Genomic DNA, 11,056 nt, shown 5'->3' with positions numbered 1-11,056 from the left:
AAGGTTATAAAACTTATGGTTAACTGGTATGCTATTTTAACATACATCATTCCTCGATTTCTAGATTACGAGCTACTCTCTTACATGTATGCCCTGGCTATTCTATTTAATTGTCAGTACTGATTATGTTCTGATAACCAGCTACTGTCTTAAAACTTGCATCAAAGTTAACATTGCCATGGCTTACTTGGATGAAGAGGCTGCAAAACCAAATCATATTTTCTGACTAGGTTTCTTTCAGAGTTACGAGTTACTGATATGTTGAGCTGGATCATTATTTGGACTAAGTTTGTTTCAGAGTTACTGATATCTACATGGTTGACACCAGCTATGGGGACGCGTAATAATAAGTATATAAATTTACTGGCGCGTTGAACTGCATCAGAATATTGCATGTTAAAACTTGCATCAAAGTTTGCATGCATATTGCCGTGGGAGATTTGAATCATTAACAAACTCGTGACCAATTCTTTGAATCATTGGCTGTGTCGTGACCCACGTTAAGCGGAACAAATCCACGGACCCCAAAAAGTAGTAGAAGCGGTATATAAAATTTTCTATGGACCCCATAAAATAATTTACTTTGGACCCTATAACAATGAGAGTGAGCCTGGTGTAGTGGTAAAACCCCTTGTTTATACACAAGAGGTCCCTAGTTCGATACCTGTTTGTTTTGTTTTTTTTGTGTTTTTTTAAACCTGAATCACTCTATTTTTTTTTCTATTTCATTTTTTTCTCACCTATATTTACCTTAAACTGTATTTTTAACATAAAATACTGCCCTCCTTCAAATATCTTTGTCTTGCACAACTCTTGCACATCCCATCATGGAAGACTTTTGATATCTTGCATGTTTATTGAACTCCATATTCTCGTTTGATACCCCACACATTCAACTCCCGTATCCATCCCCAGCTAATAATATCCCCCGATGATACATCTTGATTTCTCTGGGCATAGATTTAAACCATGACTTGCGACCTTCTCTAATTTGATCTTTTCTTCAATCTTTCTTTTCAATAAATCATCACTTTCACATCTCACATCTCACATCTCAGAAAATGTTGGGAAGTGTCTGCACCAGAATAACAATATCTTGAAAAACTTCTGGAATATAGTTAAACAAATAGTCAGCAGGCTTTGTTTGTTATATCTATGTTTTTGAACTCCTCTTCAAAATCCTTTATGTTCATAAGTTTAGGTGGTTTATGCTACGTAGGTATCTGATTGTCTTCGAGCCTCCAACTTTCCCGCCATCAAACTTAATTTTCAAAGCCGCCCACAAAGATTTTGATGTTTTATCGTATCTTCATCGAACCAAAGAAATTATGTCATTTCTAACTGATTGTTGTAAAACTGTAATTATTTTTTGTATAATTAACATCTTTAGTATAATTAACAAATGATATTTCAACACCTACATTAACTTTTTGGAGGATTATATCCTATTCTAATCCTCTATGTTCATAAGTTTATGTTGTTTTTTATAGGCTCAGAACATCGTTATAAGTAGTACCATAGCAGCTTGATATATGTCGAGTAAAATTTCCCGTACCTTACTTACTATCAAACATGAGAACATGACCACATTTGTTCCTATACTCGCATTCGTTTATTAGATCAATCGTTCACTTTTATACCTCCATTATACCCCGTTATTCTTCGTCTTTCATACACACTTCGTTTACGATCAAATCTGTTTATGCATTCGAATTCTAAACCACTTTCTTACTGTTTAAAACTATATTTTCCATCTTTCACTTAAATACAAACATACTTACTTGCCCGTCACCTCCCAAAATCGTTTTAATTAAAATGCCTAAGTTTCTCGTTCTTCATCAATGAATAATTTCCTACAAACATGTGATTTAATATTCCTATTTGAAACCAACGAAACTCATCTTACAAATTACAGTCCGGACACACTTTTCGTCAAAATGCTTACTGTCATTTTATACGAAGCTTTACTTCTTAGATAGCAAAATTGCTCCCACTCATCTTGAGGTAGGTGCATTGATTAACTTGGTTATTCATAAAGCCTTGCGTTTTCATGACTATCGCAAACACATCAATCAATCAGATACTGATGAACCACTTGAGATTTGTATCATTTTATCAAAATATCACAACCTCTCAAACCATCTGTTCATCATATCTAGCACATAGAATTTTGAAAATCTGTTTTTCAATATCAGTTGTCGAAAATCTTTTTGACTTTTTCAAAAATTTATGCTAAAACACACTAAAATCTTTTTAATTTTCTGAAAGATAAAACTGACACTGCTTGAAAAACAAAAAAAAATGCAAAAATGAAATATTTACAGACAATATTTTTGTGAGTTTGTACAAGAGGATCATATCAGTTTTGTGACAAATCACTAACACCGTTAAGCTTTAAACATTTTCAGTTCTAAACAATTTACCTAGATTATCAGTATATTGATCCATTTAAATTTTCACACAAATTTCAAGCATTTTGCAGAGAGCATTATCCGGGGACTAGGTCAGTATTTCCATACAGCAGAAGTCCCGGGATAATACCCCAGATATCACTGAGTATAAAGACCTAGTATCTCAGAATACGGGACCTTTCAAACAAGATTTCGGGGGTTACCCATATATTCAAGAATAGTTACCCACGAATCAAGCAACTTTGAATTAGGTTTATATCTCGTTTCAATTTACTAAGTGTCCAAAAACCTACTGACACATCCGCAGTAAGATTGTTTATCACATTTTGATTTTATGCAACAAGAACTCATTTTTCAGTTTTTCATGTTTTTGTATTTTTCAAATTTTCTAATGTTTTTGGATTTTTCTGAAATTAAATTTTCAAATCCCCCTAAAGAAATTTGAAAACTATCTAAGCTCTAGACACACTTGAACACAAAACAAACTGTACAAACCTTGACAACCGATATCGAATTGCATCAATTCGCCTTTCACTAGCACATAAACAATCAGAACTCCCCCTATCAACAAACTATTTTCCCATTTAGATTTCAAAACACTTAAGTTTGTTTTAATCAAAATGGTTTTTACGGAAAATAAGTTTGATTGATTTTACCACTTGTAGGTTTATCAAACAAATGTTCGGGGATGTGGTTCATCATCTTGTCTTCCAACCAGTTGTAGGAAAATACAAGTACAAATTAATGTCCTTGATTTACCATATGCAATCAAATCATCAAACCACTTGTAATTATAACCAACAAACATAAACAAACCTCTTTACCGTTTGTATGATTGACGTTACCGAATAAAACTTAAGAAAGATGCCGATTCATGCTCCACGCTTACCAACCTGTGAGCTGCGGCAAGTCCCGAGACTTACTGTTCATAATATGTACCATCCCAGTCACAAACAAGGGATGGTTCAACATTTTCTTTCTTTGTTTCTTTTCATAAAATTCTTTAACCCCTTTGACTTTTCGATCAATCATCTTGCCAAAGATATGTTTTACCTAGGGGTTAAAGACCTTCTCAGCATCAAATTCCTTTTTATCATTATAAAATTGGTTAGAAATTTCAATTTTACCAATTTTCTTTTTATAATTCTCAGCCCGAAGTGATGGAAACTCCTCATCATTCACAATCGGAACTGACTTTTCATTTTTTACATCAGCTTCACATTTTGAAACAACTTGTGGCTCAACTGATTTTATGGAATCAGCTTCGTCGCCCGAAGATAGCTCCTCTGATTTTGACCTATCAGAATCATCGCTAGAGCTTTCACCAACCTTCTTAACAACCCATTTCTGGTTGTCAGATTTAGCTCTCTTCTTGTAAAACTTGTTCGAACTCTCACCAATTTCAAATGTAGAATCTTTAAACAATTTGGTTCTATCAATTGGTGGTTCGAACTCAACCACTTTCTCTTTGAGTTTACGAGATACTCCCTGTTTTGATTGTATTGCCTTAGAACAATCTCGGGAAATATGTCCAACAGTGTTGCACCGGAAACAGGTTCTCGTATCTGTATTCTCCTCAGCCATCTTCTTCAAATCATCTTGCTTCTTTGCAAGGAATTCATTGTTTGACTGTCTCTAGAAATCTTTCTTTTCTTCTTCATCAGTTGATGTGCCTGAAACAAATGACATTTTGGATTTAAAATCACGAATATATTTTTCATTTTTCTGTATGAGTAAAACCTAACCCTTTCTTTTTGAAATTACCGTTATGGTTTGATTTCTTTTGGAAACCTAAACCAGAACTGTAATTCTTTTTCTTGTTTAATCTTTGTTGTACTCTTGAGGTGTATATTTTAGGTTTTTCACTAAGACAGTCTTTTATTTCAGAAATATTAATTTATGTGAGTGTGAAAACCTTGTTTATCAATTCAGTTTTGACACCTCTTATTGGAAATTCCTCATCAGAATATAATTTGTCAGATTCAAAGTGTAGGCAACTTTGAACAATCCATCATCCAAATTAGATTTTGATAACAGAAATTTTCTATCATAAACTATTTTGCCCTGTTTTTCTGTTTGACATGGAGTGCTTGACTCAGACTTTAACTCTGACACGAACTCCGACTTTGAGCTCCGCTATTTCATCGTTTTCTAACACATGATCCACGACTTTCTTCATCAATTGAGACTGTTGATCAGTGTCAGACGATGTAAACACAACATCAATACTATCTGGCAAATTTACTGACGACTCCGACTCCCATTGTAAATTTGTTGCCTTTTTGACTCTTTCATCGTTTGGATTTCTAGCCAGATATCCATTTTCCAGCGGGGGTGGACATCTATTGTAACTGACACCTTGGTTCTTACCAGATGACGTCTTTTCAGTGTCTTTCTTCTTTTTAATCTTCTTCACTAGAGTCTTTTCTTCAACATTTTCCTCAGAACCTTTCTTTTCTTCAGTTACATCATTGTCCTCAAATGCCTTCAAGCTATCAGCTGTCGGATAAATCCTGTCAATGACATAAGACGAACATGAGTAACTTTTCAATAAACGATTAACTCTTTCAGTTTCAATTCTTTGAAGTTCCAATTTCTGTTCAAGTTCAGCACACTTCTCAATATAGTTGTTTACAACTTTTTGTTTGACCATGAAAGCTCCTTGAAGTGTCTTCATCGCAGTTGCTTGTTCTTCAATTGTGTTATTGTACATGTTCATTGTTTTGTTGAGCACATCATAAGATTCCTTTAATCTGTTCATATTGTGAATCAAAGAACCATTTTGTTTCTTCACAACTTCACAATTTTCACAAATTATTGGACTCTTTTTAGCAACAGCTTCTTCATCAATCTTGAACTTTGGAACTCTCACTTTCTTTCGAATCACCGGAGTTGTTTCATCATCACTACTCACCGGTGTTTTCATCTTCTTCTTTTTCTTCTTGACTTTCTCATCTACACTATCAGTTTCTGCCATTTGTTTCAAATGTTCAGCCATTCTTTTTGCATAATACTTAGTGCCATCATCGCTATCACTGTCTTCTTCAATTCTGGCAACAAAAGCTGTATGATCTGTAGCTTGATCAGGAATATAGTTATCTCAGGAGAAATTCTCCCAGTAAATCCCTCGGGTAGCTTTTCATCTTCTTGATCAATCAAACAAGCTTTTGCATTATCTGGAATATATTTATCTCAGTTGAATAACTTCTTTTCATCTTGATTAACCACACATGCTCTTTTTCCAGTATCTTCAATCACATCTCTTCCGTGTGCAGTTTGAGCTTGATGTTTATGTTGTTGAGATGATTGTTGACCAACATGGTGATATATGGCTTTTCGATAGTAATCATTGTTGTTGTTGAAAGGATTCTAGCTCCACTTGCTTCACGGTTAGTGCACTCCCTCTTGAAGTGACCTTTCTCCCTGCACCATTTTATGTCCATCAGCTCCATCTCTTCAGCATCTATCTGGTCGTAATCTTCCTTGGTTAACAGTGGATTCCCGATACGACCTGCAACAAAACAAGTATAAGATTCCAAAACCATTCCTAATAAAGACATTTGATTTTTGGCAACTTCTTCAGAATAATCTTGATCATTTTCAAGATTTAAAACAATGTTGCACTGATGTTTTCTCCCATTTTTCGTTGCTGAAATGTTTGGATCAAAAGACGGAAAGGATGTGAAACTTGTTTTGCTGTTTGATCCTAATGATGAACCTCCAGGAGAATTCTTGGCATTGAAAGAAGTCTCTGTTTTTGGAGAAAGATTTGTAGATTTCGAGTTCACCCCTGCTTTGTAATACAATCCAATATCTTGTTCACCATCAAAATCTTTCATTCTAATAATCTTTCTCTGCTCCATTTCCTGAGCTTCTAACTTTTCAATGAATTTGCTCAATGTCAAGTCTTTAAACCCCTTTTTGTTTCTCAACATCATCAAAAACATTCCCCAAGTTTCATAGGGTAATGCATCAGCCAATTTTTCAAGCAGTTCATCATTTGTTTTTGAGATGCTCAATCTTTTCATGCACATTACCAAATTACAATATCGTTCAATGAGTTCTTTTGTAGTTTCATTCTTCAATCCACGAAATAAATCAAACTCTTTCTTTAGAAGTGATTTCTTGTTTTTAACCATCTCTTCACTTCCTTTAAATTTTGATTTTAACGCTTTCCAGATCGAATATGAACTCCCATTATGCTGCAATAACACTAAAATATCTTCCTTTATGGCTTGGTGTAGCAAACTTAACATCATTTTCTCGTTTTTGTATTTCTTCCTATCATCTCCAATCAAATCTTTAATTGCAACCTCTTCATCATCGTCGTTCTTTGGTCTAACATACTTCATTTCCACACATTCCCAAGCATCCAAGTAGTTTGCTTGTACCCAATTTTCAAACCGTTCTTGCCATCCTTTATATTCCTCGATATTCAATAGTTTGGGCGGTTTTTGCATTGTTCCCGTTTCGTTTCCCAACATCGTGCTTTGAACAATACTCATTGGGGTAACTGGTGTAGCGAATGCATTGAAAAATTCCTCGTCCATTTTCAAATTTTATCAAATTCTCACAACAGCCTTAAAAGCGAAACCTTTTGTATACTGAAGCGAAACTACTGAGTGTACAAATAAGCGAACCACAGACTGTTCAAATAAGCGGAACCTTCTGAAATGTTCACTGAAGCGAAACTATGTTTTGTCTCAATAAACGAAACTTCAATGGTCCTTGAAGCGGACCTATCTGGTACAGAAGAGCGAAACTGTCTGTTCAAGCGGAACTCTTGAGCGGAACTACAACAAAGTGTCTTAGAAGCGGAACTTTGAAGCGAAACCACTGAGTCACTGAAGCGGAACCTCTGAAATTATGTAACAATAAGCGGAACTAACACGTTCTTTGAAGCGGAACCTCCTGATGAAGTGTATCTAAAAGCGGAACTATGGAGTGTCCGAAAAAGCGGAACCGATTCACGAGCAGTTTTGACCCATTTTTAATGCGAATTTTAACACCAAACTTTCCAGGGTTTGTCTATATCCTATTTCACACAATCCGTGAAATTTTGAGCTGATTTTGACCGGTGAAAATGTCTGAACTGAAGAAAGAAGGTGTAGAAGTAGGAAATCTTGACAAATTCCAGCTATTCTCTGCAGAACTCCTCCTCCTGAAGCTCTGATACCACTTGTAGGATCGTGTCTCGACCCGAACGAGTGGTTCATAGGATATTCTATCAAATACAGATGCAGAAAATAAGTATTTGACTTAGGAACAGCTAGCAAATCACTTTAAACTTCTATTTGCATTGATTTCTGACAGTTTACATTCAAATCCTGGACCGGCAGCACTTCGGTACAGTTTTCAAGAACTCTTCAACTGTTTCGCTTATCAGGCTATATATAGTGTTCAAGGTTCCGCTTCAACATACATTGACACACAAGCGAAACCTTCAAACTGACACTCAAGCGGAACTACAATGACACATAAGCGAAACCTCTCCTATGTGTCCCTATAAGCGAAACTATCAGCTAAAACACATACAATCTCCTGTTTTCTCGTAAAACGTGCCCTGATCTAACAATCTAATATTAAGACTCGATACAAGACGAAGTCGACAGATGCATGCACCAACAAACTTCATTTTAGAGCCTTGAAATGAGGTTTGTGTGGGGAACAAGTCTCCCAATCAGTCCTTAACATTTGTTCATTGCTCATTTCTCTCCTCTCTTCTCTACAATCTGGTTTGGGAGCTCTCTCAACTGATTGGAACTTGTTTTTTCTTGTAGAAAAGATAGCAAGTCCCAATCATTTGTTCATTGCTCATTTCTCTCCTCTCTTCTCTACAATCTGGTTTGGGAGCTCTCTCAACTGATTGGAACTTGTTTTTCTTGTAGAAAAGATAGCAAGGACCCATAGTGAGCATTATTTCATTCTTTTTATTGCTTTCCTAGTTTGAAAGTCAAATATAGTTTGACTTTCAGCTTTGACCACGAGTTGGTCAACGAGAAGTTCATTTGAACTTCGCAACGTGAGCGTAATCACAATGGTTATAGTCCCTAGTGACTATGCCTACTGAATTACCAAATTTGACTAGGTGTAGTGACGAGTCGAAGTTTCAGTCAAAATGTGTTTTAGCACGCATTTTGCAATGGAACTACTATTATGTATCAAAACACTTTGTTTTGACACCAAATCAGTAGGTTAAACATGTTTTGACATGTTTAGCTCGTCACTTTTAGTTAGTGCTTGTTTAGAGTCGTAAGTCAAGCGGTCTAAACCACCGCTTAGACTTTCGAACTCGACCCGTTTGGTCGATCTTTAGGATCCGACCAAGCATGTTTAGTGACCATAGTTGTATAGGGAATAACCTTCTAAGGTTATACCGCATCTGTTGCTGTATCCACAGGAGTTGAGAGCAGCAACTGCTGGCAGACACATACTCCGTTTCGCATGTGGATAGCGCCATAGACGTTTGTTTCTTACACTGCCAGGTAACCAAGCGAGGTCCAAAGAACTGGCATCCTGCAGTTGTTGATTTTACATTGACTTTGCAGCATCCGAAATCCGAGTCGGAATACCCTTCGAGCATAAAGTCGCCTTTTCTAGGATACCACAACCCCAACGATGGAGTTCCCTTCAGGTAGCGTAATATCCTCTTCACAATGATCATGTGCGAAGCTCTAGGTTAGATTGAAATCTTGCTGCGAGGCATGTGGGATACATAATGTCGGGTCTTGAAGCAGTTAAGTACATCAATGAACCGATCACGGAACGATAGAGTGTTTCATCTGCCCTGTCTCCGGTGAGATCTGGGTGAATCCCATGATTTGTTGCTAAAGGGGTTGCAGCAGGAGTAGAACCTGACATTCCAAATTTCTCTAGAATATCATGAACGTACTTCGTCTGGTGAATGAAAATTCCCTCAGGTAGTTGTTCAACTTGGAGCCCTAAGAAGAACTTCATTTCCCCCATCGATGACATTTTGAATTTTTGCTTCATAACTTGTTCAAAATCTTTGCACAAGTTCTCGTTCGTTGACCCAAAGATTATATCATCCACATATATTTGTACTATCAAAAGATGTCTGTCGACCTCTTTAGTGAAGAGAGTGGCATCCACTGTTCCACGAGTGAACCTGTTGGCTAGAAGGTGTTGAGACAAAGTCTCGTACCAAGCTCTCGGGGCCTGGTGTAAGCCATACAGTGCTTTGTCCAGCAAATAAACTTTGTTCTTGTGGATTGGGTCGGTAAAGCCTGGTGGCTGTCCGACATAAACCTCCTCTTTGACCTTCCCATAAAGAAACGCCGATTTAACATCTAATTGATATACTTTGAAGTTTTTCCAAGACGCAAATGCCAGGAAAATTCTGATGGCTTCTAGTCGTGCCACAGGAGCATATACTTCAGTAAAATCGATTCCCTCCTGTTGACTAAAGCCCTGGACCACGAGTCGAGCTTTGTTTCGCACAACAACTCCTCTATCGTCTCTCTTACACTTGAACACCCATTTGGTGTTGATTTTCCTGTGGCCATCAGGCAGATCCACCAGTTTCCAGACACCCAATTTTTCAAACTGGTTCAACTCTTCTTGCATCGCGTTGACCCACGAATCTTCAGTAAGTGCCTCTTTGTAAGTTTGAGGTTCGATCTGCGAAATAAAACAACTCAATGAAAATTCAGTTTGTAAAGGTGCTACTGTAGAATAAAAACTTGTAAGTCCTTGGTCAATTTAATGTCTGGTGCGAACGCCTGTTTGCAGCTCTCCAATGATCAGCTCTTCAGGATGATATGAAAGAGTTCTCGGCATTACTTCACTCGGAACGTCTACATTGCCTTCCAGATTAGTGACATTTTGATTTGCACCTTGTTCGCTGATAGCATTTGTTTTATCTAAAATCTGGATCTCCTCCCCCTCAGACACTGAATCACCATGATCAAATGTTGGACCGATATCAGATGTTAAATCATCATTTGTTGCCGTCTGAATATCGGGAGTTTGTGTAGTATCATCATGCTCTCCAACATTACTAGGACCTGCTTCATTGTCATTTGAAGTTTGCTGTGATCGCCTAGAATACTTGGCTAGAAATCTTTCCTCAGATGACTCATAATCTCTAAGAATATCCAACTCATCAAAGAAATCTTCTTCATCTTCAGGTTCTTCCATCACATCAAACGAATCCCACAGAGTGTCGTAGTGATAACGCCATGAATCTCCAGGATTCTATGGCGGCATCGTATGACCTTGACATTCAACATTTGCAGCTTCAATAATCCGCTTTTCACTTGGAACGAAGACACGTCGCATAAGACTTGCATATCCAACAAATATACCATCAATGCACTTCGGACTAAACTTTCCAAAAGGTTCTATTACCGTACAAGGTGACCCGAACGGTTCAAGATACTTCAAATTTGGTTTGCGATTATTGATCAACTCAAAGCATGTTTTGTTGAATTTCTTGACAGTGAGAACTCTGTTGAGCGTATAGCATGCGGCGGAAACAGCTTCTGCCCAAAAATTTATCGGAAGTTTAGAATCTGCGATCATTGTTCTAGCTGTCTCGATTAGTGTCCGGTTTTTGCGTTCTGCGACTCCATTCTGCTACGGAGTGTACGGAGCACTAAACTCATGCAATATACCTCGTTCGT

The sequence above is a fragment of the Helianthus annuus genome, chromosome 6 (genome assembly GCF_002127325.2).
Source record: "Helianthus annuus cultivar XRQ/B chromosome 6, HanXRQr2.0-SUNRISE, whole genome shotgun sequence".
NCBI classification, from domain to species: domain Eukaryota; kingdom Viridiplantae; phylum Streptophyta; class Magnoliopsida; order Asterales; family Asteraceae; genus Helianthus; species Helianthus annuus.
The sequence above is the reverse complement of the archived record's forward strand: the minus strand, read 5'-3'. Positions refer to the sequence as shown.